The 19,410-nt window shown below is 44.2% G+C and overlaps 1 non-coding gene across 1 annotated transcript; it reads right to left on the bottom strand.

Moving 5' to 3' along the window:
• Positions 1-18,614: 18,614 nt before the first annotated feature.
• On the bottom strand, positions 18,615-18,676 carry LOC125996829 (U7 small nuclear RNA). The gene has a single exon (XR_007491498.1). It is a non-coding gene; the product is annotated as a U7 small nuclear RNA (small nuclear RNA).
• Between the last annotated feature and the right edge of the window lie 734 nt (positions 18,677-19,410).

Here is a 19,410-nt window from a genome sequence, read left to right as displayed (position 1 = left end):
AGCCATGCAAGTGCCAGGCTGAAGTGTCGATCCACCTGACCCCACATTTTTATTTTAAATGACAACCCTCCATTAACCAACTCTTAAGTTATTTATTGAATTTCCATTGAAAAATTGTAGTTCAGTGGGCAATTTGATACCATCTATTAAAAAGCAAACAAAATAAAAATTTTATGCTGCAGAAATATTCACAGGAGCCTCTAAAATATATGAACAAGGTTGTTAACTCAGCACCAATTGTAACAGTAAACATCTAAAAGTAACCTAAATATCCAATGATAGCTTGTTAAATAAATTATGGACTGGGACTAGAACATTAGTATAGTGGGTATGGCATATGCCTTGCACATAGCCGATCTTAGTTCAACCCTTGGCATCCCATATGATTCCCAGAGCAGAGCCAGAAATGACCCCCAAACATAGAGCCAGGAGGAACCCCTGAGCACCTCTGGGTATGGCCCCAAAACAAAAACAAAAAGTCATAGACTAGCCAAATAAAGTAATTCTCTGCAGCCAAATAGAACACTAAAGAGGTTTAAAAGTGATCCTATAGAAAGTTTTCTAAAGTATTTCAGCAAGTAGGACAAATTTACCAAATTCATGTTCCAAACCAGAAGTATGATATGAAAAGTATGGTTTATGTTGAAAAGGGGGGGGGTGAGTCCCTCAGTATACACAGGCAAGACATTCGTTATTGGTGTCCAAAGTAATCAGGCCCAGCATTAGGGAAGGAGCTGTCTGTCCAGAAGGCTTCAGGTCTAAGACAAAGGTCTTGAAACAGACTTCCTCAGATGACTCTGGCCCTGCTCACTGTAGACCTGACCTCTGTAGATAACTACCAGACTCTGCCTCACACAGATGACTCTGTATCTGGCTGTCTCCTGGTGCAGGCATCCCTATCTGCTTTTCCCGCCTTGAGACAGACATCTGCGTCGTTGTTACTGCTTCTCTAATGCCTTCATGATTTACTCCCCTCTTACTTCATGTCTTAACTCTACCCTTTTGATTAACTTCTGTAGACCTAGCTTCATGGCCTGGTCACATAGGTCATGGCCAGTAAGATAAATAAGCCAGAGCTCTCTTGGTAAACTCATTATTTGACTGTCAGTCAGTAGTCTAGACTATAGGTCATCAGTCCTTGGTCCTTCCCATTTCTTCAGGCTCTACACACCAGTCATCCCTGTGACACGCAATAGTGAGTCTTGAGGGAGTCATTGGCTTCCACTGCTAGTCTCTTACGTTGCTCTTCTTTGTAACTTCTATTACAGTCAGCAAAAACTTGATATGTGTGATTCCCTTGGCACCATGTTGCTTTGCTGTGGGCATTTGAAATATTCTGAGGTGAAGACACTTTTGTGTTATTCAATCTCTGAGAATAAATGGGACTATTAGGAAACAGGCAGGAGAAGAAGGAGGCCTCAGTGAAAGGATTTCTGCTGTCTTCAGCAGCCTCAGAAGGTGAAGTGTTTGTGACAATAAGGCCAATAGAGGAGATTTGACAAGATTTGTTTCACTGCTGTCTATGGAGAATTGACTGCAAACCGAAGCAGGGGCTAAGGGGAGGGGGAGATGGGGTTATCTCTGGATGGGGGCAGGAGCAGAACAGAGTAAAGCAAATGGAAGGCCAGGGTGAGTCTTCCTGGAGTATCTGTTGGTGTCTTTGCAGTACTAAGAACAGTGCCTTTACGTTTCCGAGGACAAATCCACCTTAAATTCTGGTGTCCCATTCTGTCAAGGCTAGAGGAGAGACATGACCTAAAAGATTCAAATGGAAAGGACCTGCGCAATAGAGCAGCGGTAGGGCATTTGCCTTGCATGCAGCTGACCCAGGACAGAGGACCTTGGTTCGATCCCCGGCATCCCATATGGTCGTCCAAACCAGGAGCAATTTCTGAGCGCTTAGCCAGGAGTAACCCCTCAGCATCATAGGGTATGTCCCAAAAATCAAAAATTGAACAAACACAAATTTTTTTTTTTGTTTTTGTTTTTGGGTCACACCTGGCAGTGCTCAGGGGTTACTCCTGACTCTATGCTCAGAAATCGCTCCTAGCAGGCTCGGGGGACCATATGGGATGCCGGGATTTGAACCACCATTTTTCTGCATGCAAGGCAAATGCCTTACCTCCATGCTATCTCTCAGACCCCAAACAAAAAGATTCTAATGAAAGCTAAAAAAAATGCTAACAACAACAACAACAAAAAAAAAGTGAAAATGTGGGCCGGAGAGATAGCATAGAGGCAGGGCATTTGCCTTGCATGCAGAAGGACAGTGGTTAGAATCCCAGCATCCCATATGGTCCCCCAAGCCTGCCAGGAGCGATTTCTGAGAGTAGAGTCAGAAGTAACCAAAAAAAAAAATGTTGGCAATTTTTTTAGCAAAATTTACCCCCCCTTTCAGCACATTTCTTTTTCTCTCATGCGCTCTAGCTCTTTCACTCACTTACACACACACACACACACACACACACACACACACACACCCCTAGCTGTGGCACTTGTGCATTTTGGTGGTGGTCCTCTCTGAGAGTCCACTTCTTTGGGAATCGCACATCTGGTTGTAGTCCGTGCACACCCAGCCCAGATGCTCTCCAGAGGTCATACTAATTAGCTGTGATGCTGGCACACACATTCTGCCCGAAGCGATGAGACTCCAGCACAGTCTGGTTGTTGCTCTGGCCTGTGGCCTCTGATGTTCACACAAACAGGTGGCTCCAGGCCACAGTGTTTACACATCAAAAGGGAACACCCTGGTGTGCTGGAGTGCTGGGGTCACAGCTGATATGCTAGGCCCTGTGCCGGCCAGCTTCCAGCAGTGCTCTGTGGGTTGAGGACCATGCAATTAGGAGCGGGACTAAGGTCAACTCTATGCCAGGCAAGAGCCTTAACCTCTGTACAGTCTCTTCCACCTCACACAACTTTCAGTGATGGTGCTCACTTAGGGTCAGGCCATTAGTTGGGGGACTCAAACACCCCTGAATGACTATTTATTCCTGGTGTGGTGAACCTCCTTGCTCTGGGAATCACAGGCATGGGTTGGGGAAGGGGGACAAACTCTCAGCCTTATACTTACAAGGAGTACTCCAAGCTGTTGAGCAATCCTTAATATCCCGCATAGCTCCCCAATAAAGGAGATCTAAAGGTAGCTTGCATATACCCGTATTTAGATTTAGGAAGGAGGAAAGAGGTCAGGTTGGTCTACACAACATGGAGATGACTGACACCCCCCAATGAAGTCCAGGATATTTTCTCAAGGCAGCACAGTGAGGAAGGTTTGGGGGTGCTGACAGTCTGTGTTCAAATCACAACTGCATGAATTCTGCCTCAAACGAGTGTTTAACAAATGCATGTCTTTGCTTTCTTATCTATAAAATAAATGCAGAAATAATGCCCCCTCCTCCTTGTAAGGTTGTCCCGGTATGAGATTTTGTCGTTGTGCTCAGGGGTAACTTCTGACTCTGCACTCAGAAATTGCCCCTGGCAGACTCGGGGGACAATATGGGATACTGGGAATCGAACCCAGGTTGGCTATGTGCAAGGAAAACACACTACCGCTGTGCTATTGCTTCCACCCCAATAACAGCAAGATTTTTTTGGTTCTGGGTCACACATTGGAGGTGCTCAGGGGTTACTTCTGGCTCTGCAGTCAGGAATCATTTCTGGTGGTACTTAGGGGATCTAATGGGATGCTAGGGATCAAACTCAGGTCGGCTGCATGTAAGGCCAGTACCTTAACCACTTTACTAGTCTTAACTGTGACTTAACCACAGCCCCTAGACTTAGCTGTGACTATTTATTCATAAAGCCCAAGCTCAGGACAATAACATTAACAGGCTCACATACCTAATGTGACACTGTGACCTTATTCAAGTCACTGACACAGCAGCCTAAGTCAGTTGGTGTCTCCATCCATATGTCTCTTCTCTCCACCTGGGAGCTCAAACTATCTTCAGAGGCTCCTTCAGAGAACAGGAACACTCCAGGGCTTGGATTTACTTCCAAGGCTGCTTCTAGGGCCTGCATATTGGGCCCTTAGGGGGAGACGCATTGTTTTCTAGAAGCTTTTCCAGTCATGGTTGTCCTATAAATATTTGTGGCATGAGCCAGTGGTCAGTAGCAAATGCAAAAACACCCTCAATAGTCACCACTAAGGGGCTGTTATTACATTATAGTGCAGTCATCCAACAAAACCGAACAGTCATAGAAATAGGATAATTATAGTGATTATGTAGAAAGATAAAGGCTTGTGACCTGATCATCTTGAGGATGGGGGAAGTCTAAGTCTAAATGGTCTGGTTGTAATGTGGGTCCATCTTCATGAGAGAACTTTGTGAAAAAAAAAAAAAAAGCAAGATTCAGGAAACTGGAGGATAAGACAGGGCCCTTGCCTTGCATGTTGCCGACCCTGGTTTGAACCCAGGCATCACCAGGAGTGTCTCCTGAGCAGAACTGCAGATGTGACTCCACCCCTCAAAAAAAAAAAGAAGAAGGAAAAAGATTCAGAATAGGGTGTAGGATATCATGACTACCACTTATGTGGGGGGAATGAAATAGCACACATACAAGGATAGTGACAAAATGCCTCTGAGCCCCACATCCAAGGATCAAGGCTGACAACACTTGGTGGGGGGGGGGGAACAGGTCCAGAAAGTAACAATACTGACACTCTGTACCTCCCAATGTGGGCCAACACAAACTTGTTTCTGATTCAGAGTGTAAATAAAAAAAATATCCTGGCCTATAATAAAGTAAATAGTCCTATTATTGTTGTTATTTTTGTTGTTATAGCTTTTACTATTCTCTTTCATTGCAAATCATTATTTTTTCTCTCCACACAGACCAATTTCTAAGGTTGGGATATATTACACAATCAATGGATGTCTTCCAAAGTTTCTAGTGGTGAATTTTTGGTGCTGTTGTTATTATTTTGTTTTGTTAATTCATTTCCCATCACCACCACAATGCTTTCACTAAGGTGATTTTGAGTCTTTGAATGAATAGCTCTTTAGAATCCAGGAAATAGTGTGCATAGGTAATAAGGACCACCTCCCTCTAAAAGCATCAGCTCTAAGAAAAATACTATTTCTGGATAAATAGTACACGGGTAGGGTGTTTGGCTTGCACACAGCTGATCTGGATCCAATCCTGGGCATTCCTTTTGTTCCCCTAAGCACCATCAGGAGTAATTCCTGAATGCAGAGCCAGAAGTAAATCCTGAGTATCGCCAGGTTTGGCCCAAAACCAAAATCAGAAAATGAAATCAAAGCATCAGCTCCTGAAAACAGTTTAAAAAATATGTTTTTAGCCATTCAACGACCCAACTTCACTGGCTTTTCCACTGACCTCTGCAAACACTTAACCGACAAAATCTCCAGGTCTGCCAGGCTTGGTGGGCTGAGAACTCTGGATCTCCTCCAGAGTGAGGGCCGGCAGCCTCCCATCACCTCCATATTTCTGGAAGCTTCCAGCCACAGACACATCCTACAGCTGCCATGTGTCAGCTCATCCACAGGTTCTGAGGTGTACCTCCAATTTTTCAACACTGAGACCCCCAGTACAAACACACTAAATTAGATGTCAAAGTTGCAGAGAAGCTACCTGAGGTCAACAAACAAAACCAGTAACATTGGTTACTAAACCTTTAAACATTTAGTACATCTTTAAGCAATTACTGCATTGTGAAATATAACTATTTTCACAAATTTTCTTTTATTGAAGTTTCCCCCCATATTTCCATTACCATTTAGTTGTAACAGGCAATATAAAGTAAATCATTTTGTGTCTACTATGGGGGCAATTTTGGGGGGTGAAACTCGGGAAAATAGTGGAGGGAATGTTACACTGGTGGTGGGACTGGTGTTAGAACATGGAATTCCAGAAATAACTCTATTATGAGCAACTTTGTAAACCATGGTGTCTCAATAAAGTAATAAAAAAAGTGTGATTGTTTTTTTTTTGAGGCCACACCCTTTTGATGCTCAGGGGTTACTCCTGGCTAAGTGCTCAGAAATTGCCCCTGGCTTAGGGGGACCATATGGGATGCCGGGGGACCGAACCACAGTCCATTCCTTGGCTAGCGCTTGCAAGACAGACACCTTACCTCTAGCGCCACCTCACCGGCCCCAAAAAAGTGTGATTTTTAAAAAATAATTGAAGAGATATCATGGAACAAGCTGTTTGCCTTGCATGAAATTGTCTCTGGTTTGATTCCTGTCACCTCACTTGGTCTCCCAACACTGCCAGGACTCATTCCTGGTCACAGAGCCATGAGAACCACAGGGTGTCTCACACACACACACACACACACACACACACACACACACACACACACACTAAGAATTATGAAAAATTGACATAAAATATTACATCATGAGAAATAAAGTTCTCTCTCCCCCACCCCAGAACACAATGGTATTATAGGACAGTGAGTCCCAGAATTACTGTAGCAATGACCTATGAAACAATTAAACCCATGGCATCTTCCACTTCCTCCATTTAGTTTAGCTTAAATTATTATGAAAGAACATCCCTGAGACATACATTTTTATTAGTGGTTGTAAGGATCATTTGTTTGTTTGGTTTTGGTTTTGTTTTGTTTTGTTTTGTTTTTGGGTTTGGGCCACAACTGGTGGTGCTCAGCAGTTACTCCTGGCTCTGAGCTCAGAAATCGCTCCTGAAAATAGTGCCTAGGATACAAAAGCCACCCACAGATTGGGAGAAACTATTCACCCAATATCCATCAGACAAGGGGCTAATATCTAAGATATACATGTTACTGACAGAACTTAACAAGAAAAAAACATGTCACCTCCCAAAATGGAGAGAAGAAATGAACAGACACTTTCTCAAAGAAGAAATACAAATGGCCAAAAAGCACATGAAAAAATGCTTCACATCACTAATTATGAGAGATGTAAATCAAAACAACAATAAGGTACCATCTCACACCACAGAGACTGGCACACATCACAAAGATCAAGAACAATAAGTGCTGGGGGAATGTAGAAGAAAAAACTCTCATTCACTACTGGTGGGAATGTCATCTAGTCCAGCTCTTATGAAAAACAAGATGGAGATTCCTCAAAAAAACTGGAAATTGAGCTCACATATGATCTGGTTATACCACTCCTAGGGATATACCCTAGGAACACAAAAATTCAATACAAAAATCCCTTCCTCACACCTATATTTATTGCAGCACTATTTACAATAGTCAGACTTTGGAAACAACCAAGATGCCCTTCAACAAATGAGTGGCTAAAGAAACTGTGGTACATACACACAATGGAATATTATGCAGCCGTCAGGAGAGAGAAGTCATGAAATTTTCCTATACATAGATGGACATGAAAATTATTATGCTGAGTGAAATAAGTCAGAGGGAGAGAGACACACACACACAGAATAGCTTATTTATCTATGTGTTTTAAGGTAAATAAAAGACATTATTGTAATAAAGCCCAGAGATAATGGCTGGAAGGACAGGCTCACGATATGAAGCTCACCGCAAGGAGGGGTGAGTGCAGTTAGAACACTAACAAGTAAAATGACAATGTTAATGAATGAGAGAAGTAGATTGCCTGTTTTGAATACAGCAGGGGTTGTGGGTAGAGGGATATGCAGTGGGAATGTTGCACTGGGGGGGGGGTGTTCTTTTTGTGACTAAAACCAACTACAGTCATGTTTGTAATCACGGTATTTAAATAAAGATTAAAAAAAAGAAGAATAAACCACTCCTGGCAGGCTCAGGGGACCATATGGAATGCCAGGAATCAAACCCAGGTTCATCCTGAGTTGGCACGCCCTACCACTGTGCTAGCTTTCCGGCCCAGGATCTTTTTTTTGTTTTTGTTTTTGTTTGCTTTTGTTTTTTGGGGGGCCACACCCAGCGGTGCTCAGGGGTTACTCCTGGCTGTCTGATTAGAAATAGTTCCTGGCAGGCACGGGGGACCATATGGGACACCGGGATTCAAACCAACCACCTTTGGTCCTGGATCAGCTGCTTGCAAGGCAAACGCCGCTGTGCTATATCTCCGGGCCCATCATTTTTTTCTTAAGGTGTCCAATTTCTAGAAAACTGAGGCCACTCTGCTAGGCCAGCACAAAGACTGATTCCATAAATCAGTCTGGACCTGGAATTCTGGTGCAAACCCTTCAGCTATGGGTCTGGTGCACAGAATACTTGCAGAGTTGAAAAAAAAATTTTAATTGTTTTGATTTGGGGGTTACATCCAGTGGTGGATTACTCCTGGCTCTGTGTTCAAGGATCATTCCTGCTGGGACCAGAAGACCATATGGAACGCCAGGAACTGAAGCCTGGTTGGCTGCATGCAAGGCAAAAGAAACTCTATGGACTGTGCTATTGCTCAGACCAAGAGCTAGAAGTCTTGGTCAATTCACTGGGCCTTCGACCCCTGCTGCCACAGAGCTGAGATGCACTATGCGGTGTGGCCAAAAGGTGGCCTCAGAACCCCGCTGCTTCCACACTTCTAAGGTGCAGGTTACCTGCAGGGCCTGTACCAACAACATAGGTGGGTAAGGAATTTCCTAATTCAAAAATGACATTTCAGAGCCACAGTAGGGAATAAACTGCTGAGAGTTGCACTGTGAAATGTGTTAATCCCACATAGCAATTTCCTTTGGTTTCCAGCCTGATGACCCCTCTACATTCCTCTCAGCTCCTCTCACCTGAATTCTGATTGTTTTCAGAGTAACCACTTTCCAGCCAATGAACTCCAGAGGTAGGGGATTTGAGACAGAGCACCCGGAGAGATAGCACAGCGGTGTTTGCCTTGCAAGCAGCCGATCCATGACCAATGGTGGTTGGTTCGAATCCCGGTGTCCCATATGGTCCCCCGTGCCTGCCAGAAGCTATTTCTGAGCAGACAGCCAGGAGTTACTCCTGAGCACCGCTGGGTGTGGCCCCCCACCAAAAAACAAACAAACAAACAAAACAAAAAAAAAGACAGAGCAGATGAGGAAAATTCACACAATGAGACAGAGAAGAAAACTGAAGGGGGGGGGGTTGGGAAAGATGCAGAAAGAGCAGATACTCTTATTGGACCAAAGCTCCCATGTGACAGAATTATAAACCACTAGGGGCCTGGATATGGCTCAGTAGATAGTAGATAGAAGATAGGTCATGGGTAGATAAATAGATAAATAGAAACTATAAAGACACTGAAGAATGGTGAAAGCATATGCAAGATACCTGGGAAGATTTGCTCAATGGCATGTGGCACTTGCCTAGCAAGTTTAAGTCATTTTCTTGCTTTGTTTTCTTTTAGGGACATATTCAAAAGTGCTCTGGGTTTATTCATGGTTCTTTATTAGAAAATAAATTGGTGGTGCTTAGGGAAAAAATTGTGGTTCCTGGGGAAGAAACTGGCTAGACAGATACAAGGTAAGCACCTTGCCTATTGTACTATTTTCAATCCCAAGAAACCAAAACTATTCTATGACCATAATGGAAACTGTAGGCCTGAAAAATAGAATACAAAGAAAAAAGATAGTGGGGGGGTGGGAAGCATCTATTTTGTGCCTCATGGGAATTGCAAGAATGGAAAAGGCTACACTTTGCTGTAGCCTGAGAGCATGAACCTTCTCTGGACGAGCGAGAAGATGGAAAAAATTTAAGCCCTTAATGTTATTAAACCACTAGATTAAAATCACTGGAGGGCATTGAGTCCTGGCCACTCTGCCACTTTGGAGCATCTGGTTCATCTTGGGGTCTTGGTGTGGGATTTGGGGCAGCTCAGGGAAGACACGAGTGGACCCTCTAGCTGACTTTATTAAAGCATTCTTCATCACAGCTGTCTCCCTGCAGCCTTTTGTTTCTGCACAGTCTTTGGGAGGGTTCATATCCCTGCCCTGTCTCAGGGCACTGGGGATGGGGGTGGGTCCCCAATCCTAGTTGGCAATACACTGTCTTAAAGAGCCCTCACTTACAGGTTAGGGAATAAAGTTGACACAAAGCCAAAGACATACTCTCTTTCTTCCCCAATCCCATCCTCCAGATTCCACTGTTTGCATGAGTCCTGCAAATGCACAGACCAGGACACACAGATGCCCATGGTCTAGCTCCTTTCTGGGATCTCTCACATGCATTAATAGGCTCATAGCCCCTCCTGGCCAAAGAGCAGCTCTACTGATATAGGAAGAAATCTAACACATTTCCAATTTCCTACACTTACAGAGAGGAACTTGGCTGTACAGGGGCAACATGGAGAAAATTCCTGTTTAAGGTATTTCCATTGGGATTTAGGTTACTTATCTGAGAAACAAACCCAAGGGGATGGCTCTGCAGCAAAAATAGCTGCCTTGCAAGTGTGAGACTGCGAGTTTGATTCCTGTTTAAGGGGTATGATTAGGGCAAGCTATGTGTGTGGACCCCCTGTGCCACAACTGAGCGTGAAACCTCCAGATTAATTATTTAATTAATTAATTTCAGTCACCATGAACACCTCAGTCTAGCATACAATCCCTGACGCATATGCATGTAGCAGGACAACCAAGTTAGTGCCTGGCCCCTGGTGAGAACCACAACCAAGGATGCACGAGACAAATATACCAAAGAGCAGTCAAGAGAAGCACATGAATTCAAGTAGCTTGATTTGTAATATTATCAGTAATAGGAATTTTACATAAATGGATGTATATAGCTAGAAGATATCATGTTAGAGAAAGTAGGTCAGAAGAGCAAGAATAAATACAGGTGATAAATATAGGTCATGTATGTATCACTTGTATGTGGTATTTAGAATAACTGCATGAGGGAATGCAAATATTTAAGGGGGATGCTTATATTACCCTTGGCCCCAGAGTATAGGGAGGAAAAGAAAAGAGAATGGAGGGGAGGGCGAAAAGACATGAGAAAAAAAAGATCCAGGGGCACGGCAGAGGCAAAGGTCAAAGGGATTTAGAGACATTGATGATGTCAAGGAAAGACAGAACTAGAACAGGGGGCACGGCAGAGGCAAAGGTCAAAGGGATTTAGAGACATTGATGATGTCAAGGAAAGACAGAACTAGAAATCCACACCCCAAAGTCAATCATACTCAAATTATGACACCTAAACTTTAGCAATAGAACTTTAAAAAGTTAATGATGTCAAACTGCGGGGCTGGTCCAACCTCTAAAAGAAAACAATAGTGGCCAACTCTTCTCAGGTGATCTGATCCAGGCTGAAATCTCTGTGGCATTCTCAGAATGGGCGGGGGCAGATTCCCTTTTCCACACCAACCACAGCAACCCAGCGCCACACCCTCCCCCCTTCCACAGATATGGCTCATCTCCACAACTTAATCTTATCAAACTGTTAAGCCTTCAAAATTATTCCAGATCTAGAGATCCTGGATTGCTTGGCTGCAAGCAGTCACATGGCACCTCAAGATTTCATAGTAATGGCAGCCCAGTAGCAACACAGGAAATCTGAGGAGAATGTTACATAGAAATCTACCACGCTCAGTGAGCCTACACCAACAACAGCCCAATAAACCCTTGACATTCACTTTAGTAGCACCACAGCAAGATATAACGATCATTTCAAATTGATCTTTATTGATCTAAGTTTTGTTCATTTCATTTGCTTCTGTGTTAATAATATGAAGTAAATTTGTCTGTGGGCCCGGAGAGATAGCACAGCGGTGTTTGCCTTGCAAACCAAAGGAACAGAGGTGGTTGGTTCGAATCCTGGTGTCCCATATGGTCCCCTGTGCCTGCCAGGACCTATTTCTGAGCAGACAGCCAGGAGTAACCCCTGAGCACCGCCGGGTGTGGCCCAAAAACCAAAAAAAAAAAAAAAAAAAAAATTTGTCTGTGCCTGCAGGGAAGATGCTGGGTGGTGGGTGGAAAACTGGGACACTGGTGAAGGGAAAGTCACACTGATGATAGGATTGGTGTTGGAACATTTAATGTCTAAAATGACTGTATTATGAACAACTTGGTAAATCATGGTGTTATAATAAAAAAATGGTTTTAAGTGATAGATTAATGGATAGGACAGGGGACCTGGGAATACTGGTGATGTTGACACTAGGGATTAGAACATTGTATTGATAAAATCCATCTGTAAATAACTTTGTAAACATGGTCCTTGAGTAAAATTAAAGTTGGAAAAAAAATTAAGTTTTAGGAGCTGGAGAGATCATACAGAGGGTAAGGAGCTTTCCAACCTGGGTGTGATCTCCTGCACTACAAATGGTCTGCAACGGGCTGTATGTGATCCCCTGGGCTCCACCAGGACTGATCTCTTTGCAAGAGTAAACCCTGAGCACTACCAGGTATGGCCCACCCCACTAGCCACAAATTATTTGGGCTTATAGTGCTCATCTTCACACTTACCATCAATGTCAGCACCACCATTCCACCCATCTCAAGGGCTCTCAAGACAGACCCCACTCCAGCCCCCGCTGCCTCTCTTTTGAGCCAACATCTCTTAAAATGTCAAGCATATTTAGGAAAGTTCTGGTCAGCTCAGAGTTTTTGCCTTCCATATCTGCACCATTTAGTCATGTCACGGGACTCTGGCTGCAGGGCTCATGGAGTCGCTCTTCTTTCCACATGCCCCACCAAATGTTCAGTGTGCGGCTCCTATGCTTCTGGCAGTGATGCTCAACAGGGTTGCTGTGGGGCTCACACATATGATAACAGTGGTGCTCCCCAGGGCTCATATCTGGCAGGAGAGATTTTGACACTACTGGCTACGGGACAGCTGGAATCCCTGGCAGGGTCAATGGCCTGGCATCTCCATGACATCAAAATCCATCTCCCAACCTTTAAACTGAGCCCAGTTTAAAGCCATTTTTGGGAGGCTGGAGTGATAATATAGCGGTAAGGTGTTTGCCTTGCACGCAGCTGACCTGTGTTTGATCCCTAGAATCGCATATTGTCCCACAAGCCTTCCAGGAGAAATTTCTGAGTGCAGAACCAGCAGTAACCCTTGAGTGCCACTGGGTGTGGCCCCAAAACCAAAAAATAAAGCCATTCTTGGAACATAACAGATTTGGAGCTGTTATTATATCTTGTTCTCACTAGTTCTAGATGGAGAAAAGGGGGCAAATTCAGAGACTGCTCAGACCATTATACATTGTATGGCTGGCCAAAAAGTGTCTCTTTCTTTGAACATCCATCCCAGCCTCTGTGAGGTCAGTGTCCTCTTGCCATAGACATGGTTGTCATTCCCCTCTGCAGGGGAGGAATCTAATTCTACTAGCTCAGCCCACTCAGACAGTTTCTCCTGCCTGCTTTCCGTGGCCCCAGCACACTCGGGCCTGTGCAGAGTCTAAGTCCAAGAGTGAGAGCTAAGCCAGAAGCAAGGAGTCCTTCCTGATTTGGGCGGTCAGACAAACAGGCTCTCAGCCCAGTCCTGAGAACTTTGTCATCTAGTGAGAATGGCTCGTTCACATCAATGGGAGGGCCAAGTCTCACATGAGCTGAGGCTACAATGGAAAGCAATGCAAAGATATCAAGAAAGCAAGATAGGGCCAGAGAGACAGTACAGTGGTAGGGCATTTGGCTTGCATGTGGTAGACCTGGGACAGATCTGGGGTTTGATTTCCAACATCCTATATGATTCCCTGAGCATATAAGGAGTGACAGAACCAGGAGTAACCCGGGTGTGGCCCAAAAACTGGGGGGGGGGGGGGAACGTTATTCTCCAAATAACAAGTGTTATTCAAACCTAAGAGTTATTTTATTTGGCAAAGGGATGGTTTGGAGTCTAACCTGACTGTGCTCAGGATTTACTGCTGGCTCTGCTCAGAAGTCCATATGTGGTGCCAGAAATCAATTCTAAATCAGCCACATGCTGGGAAGCACATTAAGACCAGTACTATCTCTCTGGCCCAAGAATTTATTATTTTTATTTATTTTTTTATTGGTATGGGGGTCACAGTCAGCGGTTCTTGGGGCTTACTCCAGTTAGTTCTTAGGGTTTTATAGTCAGGGGTTATTCCTGGCAGGTCTCAGGGGGCCATATGAGGTGATCAAAACCAGGTTGGTAGCATGCAAGACTGTGCCTTATTCATTGTACTAGCACTTCAGACACCAAAAAATCTGTTTTGCTTTTGGGCCACACCCGGTGGTGCTTAGGGGTTACTTCTGGCTCAGGATTCAGGAATCACTTCCGGCAGGCTCAGGAGAGACCATAAGAGATGCCGAGGATCAAACCCAGGTCTGTCGCGGATCAGCAGCATGCAAAGCAAACACCACTGTGCTATCACTCCCGGCCCCAAAATTTATTTTTTTAAAACAAAGTTTGATTATTTACTTCAATTATTATTGTTACTGTTTTTATTTGGTTTGGGGGCCCTGCCATATTGTCCTCAAGAGCTACTTCTGGCTCATTGTCTAGCTAGGGGTTGTTTCCTATAAGTGTTGAGGGACCAAATGGTGGATCAAAGCCCAGTCTTCTGTGTGCAAAGCACATGCTCTGTCCATTGAGCTTCTCTCTGGCCCTATTTAATGCTTACTTCACTTAGCAGTTTGATAAAGGGTATGACTGCTTTCTAGAGCAAATACACATTGCTTTCTAGTGAAGTTAACAATATCTACAACTTCATCCCCATATCAAACCATATCAGCTCAGAACAGAGACCGCGCATCCTTACTACATAGAAGCACAGATATGGTGAGTTCTGGGGCCAGAGCACATCCCATGGCAAGGAGCCACAATGTTCTCTAAGTTTCCCCTGAGTCAGCTAAGCTCTTCTCACACTATAAATGTTGAACAAAATTCTCACAGTACCTTGTAAAATGTTCCCAAGGCAAAGGCTGTGCAGTGATAGAACCTAGTTGGAAAGTCATTTGGCTGTTCAACAAGAATTGTAGCAGTTGTATCTTGGGAAAGGCACGCTGCTTTTAATGTTTCTTTGAGTTAGTTATTCCATTTCTTCAATTTTACCCCAAGAAAACAGTCTGATGTATAGAAAAAACACAGCCCAAAAAGCTCCCAATAGTTTTTCTGTTTTTTAACTTTTTTAAAATCCCCCCTCTTTCCTCCATCCTTTTGTTATGATTGCCACAACCAGGGACCAGGGATAGAGCACTGTACACACACACACACACACACACACACACACACAACAGGCACGCTCAAACACACACACACACACACACACACACACACTTTTTGGAAAGTCACAAGCTCAGCTGATAAGACTAGAAGGAGACTTGGGAGGCCAGAAACCAGGGAAGGAGAATCTTTCTTAACTGTTTTAATTTTTGAACTGCAGAAACTACATTTTAAAAGAATTAAATTTAGGGGCCGGAGAGATAGCATGGAGGTAGGGCATTTGCCTTGCATGCAGAAGGATGGTGGTTCAAATCCCAGCATCTCATGTGATTCCCCCAAACCTGCCAAGAGCGATTTCTGAGCCTAGAGCCAGGAATGAACCCTGAGTGCTGCCGGTGTGACCCAAAAGCAAACAAAAAAAAAAAAAAAGGAATTAAATTTAGAGCTAGAGATATGGAGACAAGTCAGAAACAAAGTCTTGGGGTAAGGGGAAAAAACAGAGATGAGAGATGTATCGTGAGGACCAAATTGGAGTTTTCAGCCTATTGGTGGAGCAGTGGTATGTGGTTCATTAAAACCATAAACATGTGTGACCATGTTACTGCAATAATAATAATAATAATAATAGTAATAATAATAATAAAAGAGGCAGGTTGGGAATGTTGCACTGGTGAAGGGGGTGTTCTTTTTTTATGACTTAAAACTCAATCACATGTTTGTAATCATGGTGATTAAATAAAGATATTCCTATTTTATTTTATTTATTTATTTATTTATTTATTTATTTATTTATTTATTTATTTATTTATTTATGTGTGTGTCACACCGGCTTTGCTCAGGTTACTCTTGGCTCTACGCTCAGAAATTACCCCGGCAGGTTCGGGGGACCATATGGGATGCCGGGATTCGAACCTCCATCCTTCTGTGTGCAAGGCAAACGCCTTACCTCCATGCTATCTCTCCAGCCCCTTTAAAAATTTTTTTAAAAATAAGAGAGGTGGGGCCTAGAGAGATAGCTCAGCGGTGTTTTCCTTGCAAGCAGCCGATCCAGGACCAAAGGTGGTTGGTTCAAATCCTGTGTCCCATATGGTCTCCCGTGCCTGCCAGGAGCTATTTCTTTCTTTTTTTTTTGGTTTTTGGGCCACACCCGGCGGTGCTCAGGGGTTACTCCTGGCTGTCTGCTCAGAAATAGCCCCTGGCAGGCACGGGGGACCATATGGGACACCGGGATTCGAACCAACCACCTTTGGTCTTGGATAGGCTGCTTGCAAGGCAAACACCGCTGTATTATCTCTCCGGGCCCACCAGGAGCTATTTCTGAACAGACAGCCAGGAGTAACCTCTGAACGCTGGGTGTGGCCCAAAATAAATAAATAAATAAATAAATAAGAGAGGTGGAGAGGGCAGGAAGAAGGGGCTGGGTTTTGACTGCCCACACCTCCTAGATGCCCCCAAGTCACTGACAGGGTCCCAATAATGGTGCAGTTTGTATCCTCCTAGGCTCAGACTACCCTCACCCCATCTTATTCTTGCACAGATAAAGCCCAGGGGCCCCCTATTTAGGCTGCCCCTAAATTCTCCCTCTAGAGCTTTGTTTCCAAACCTGGCTCCTTCGCCTCTCCCATGACACTCCTGTCACATCTCAGGCCTTCCACCCTGATTGCAGAGCTCTGGAGCCTCCATCCTCAGAGACCCTGAAATACAGCATCTGTGTCTCTAAGGTCAGTCCATGACTGACAGGCCCTGCATCTCTTCTTCTCCTCAAGGACACAGTACTGAAGGGTCACACTACATAGCAAGTGGGAACGAGCCAAAAAGGGCCTGTGAAGGGTGGGCCCTTGTGTTCCCTTTTCCCAGCATCTTCTGTGGGGCCATCTGACTGTGAGCAGCTTCCAGACAGATACCCAAAATACAGTAATAAAATACATACTCCACTTAGAAAAACCTAGAGACATGAGGAATTGCTTTTAAAAGGTGAAACGGTTATTTCTGAACAGCCAGAAAAAGCATGACTTTCTCCTTAGTACTTAAAAAAAAAACCAAAAACAAAAAATACTTAAGGTGCTTTCCAGAGAGCTAGTAGAGGGATACCTGGCACCAAATGGTCTCCCAAGCATAACTGAGTTCCCTCAAAACCCCTAGGCTGATCTGGGTCATCTCTAGCATCACAAGGCCTGAGAAGCACTAGAGTCTCAGGCCCTAGCATTGAACCTAAGGACTGGTTGGGTCCCTAGACTCCCCAATTAAAAAAAAAAAAAAAAACCCACATTTGACAGCAAAAACACATTATATAACTAGCTTTAATCAAATCTGGAATCCTTGCAGGCTGTAAAGAGAGGAAGAACGGCCACCACACACTTGATGGGCCCATTAGGAACAACTTCAGTTGCCTCTCTGTCCTCTAAAGGGACAATAAAAAGCAGAAATGAAGCAGAGAGGCCACTGATGTGAGAGGATTACCGGGGGCTTAAACCAAAAACCCAACTTCCAAGCATGACAAGAACTACCTCATCTTTTTACAGCACCTCCTTCCTCTTCCAACCCTCACCCATGAAAATTCTATTATTAGCACACTGGAGATGTCTAGGATCCATCTGGCCATTTTTCTTTCATTTCCAAAACTTTTTTAGGGTAAGCTTGAAATCTTTCTCTAAATAGAACTGCAATTGTAATTCAAAATAGAGACCCTTAAATCAGATTTCAGTCCCATTCTTCAAGGTTTGAATTAACTGCTGTCTTGTTTTGTTTGGGGTTGGGGGTGTGTGTGACACCCAGTGGTACTCAGGATTTACTCTTGGCTTAGCACTTGAAGTCATTTTTGTTCGTTATTAGGGGACCATGTGGTGTCAGACCTTGAAGTGGGGGCCTACAGTATGCAGCACATGTATATTCAGCACAAAGAGCCACCACTATCGCCGTTTAATTTTGCTGAGCATTTGTCCCCAAGCCCTTTCTTCCCTTCCATCTGTTATTGCAACCAGGGGTTAGATCTTGATTATGACATGCCAGGGCAGTGCCGGGAATTGAACTCAAGGCATCAGATCAAGAGAGGTACCTTACCATTGAGTTCCATCCTTAGGTCCCATCTGTCTCATTCTTCTGATTTTATTCCCCCAACCTAATATGTTGGTGTCCCACATTCTGCAATGTCTGCCTTTACTCAGTGTCATCTAGAATGTTGTCTCCTAGGTGTCCTAGGTGTTGAAGAAATACAAAATGTCACATGTCTCAATGGAAGAACCAAGGCTTCTGTGGCTTTCTCTATGTTGTATTCCTTTTCTGACTGACTTCACTCAGCATATCTTCTAGTTCCATTCATGTTGTGACAAAGTGCAGATTTTGTTCTTTCTTAGGGCTATATTGTGTTTTATATATACATACATATACACACATACAATTTGGGGGGGGGCATATCTAGTGGTGTTCAGGAGTTACTCCTGGCAAGCCTGTAGGACCATATGGAATGTTGGGGATCGAACCTAGGTTAGCCATGTGCAAGGAAAATACCCTATCTGCTGGTCTATGGCTCTAGCCCCAGTATACCGCAATTTCTTGATCCATTCATCCAGAGTTGGACATTTGGGTTAGTTTTTTTTTTTAGTAGGGGGGTCTTCCGGTGAAGACCAGAAGGTCTGCTGGACAAATTCTAAAAGAGCTGTAACACTAGGGTTAGTTTTATATCTTTATTTTTAAATACTATACTTAAGCACTATGCTAATCAGGAGTGTATATAATCTTTAAATGAAAGATTTTATGTTTGGAGATAATGTTAAGAAGAACCCAATTTTTTTTGGGGGGGGTCACACCTGCAGCACTCAGGGGTTCCTCCTGGCTCTATGATCAGAAATCGCTCCTGGCAGACTTGGGGGACCATATGGGATGGCGGGATTTGAACCACCGTCCTTCTGCATGGAAGGCAAATGCCTTACCTCCATGCTATCTCTCCTGCCCCAAGAAGAACCCAATTCTTTTTTTTTTTTTTTTTTTGGTTTTTGGGCCACACCCGGCGGTGCTCAGGGGTTCCTCCTGGCTGTCTGCTCAGAAATAGCTCCTGGCAGGCACAGGGGACCATATGGGACACCGGGATTCGAACCAACCACCTTTGATCCTGGATCGGCTGCTTGCAAGGCAAACGCTGCTGTGCTATCTCTCCGGGCCCAGAACCCAATTCTTAATAGTTCCTAACTTTCTTTTTTTTTTGGTTTTTAGGTCACACCGGCAGCGCTCAAGGGTTACTTACTCCTGGCAGGCTCTGGGGGCCATATGGGATGCCAGGATTCGAACCACCGTCTTTCTGCAATCAAGGCAAACACCTTATCTCCATGCTATCTCTCCGGCCCCAGGTTCCTAACTTTCTATGAGAGGTGAGCTGGAGGGGTTAGAAGGACCTGATGGTTAAC

This window comes from Suncus etruscus, chromosome 18 (genome assembly GCF_024139225.1).
Source record: "Suncus etruscus isolate mSunEtr1 chromosome 18, mSunEtr1.pri.cur, whole genome shotgun sequence".
NCBI classification, from domain to species: domain Eukaryota; kingdom Metazoa; phylum Chordata; class Mammalia; order Eulipotyphla; family Soricidae; genus Suncus; species Suncus etruscus.
Note: the sequence above shows the minus strand (reverse complement) of the source record. Positions and strands in the feature narration are given on the sequence as shown.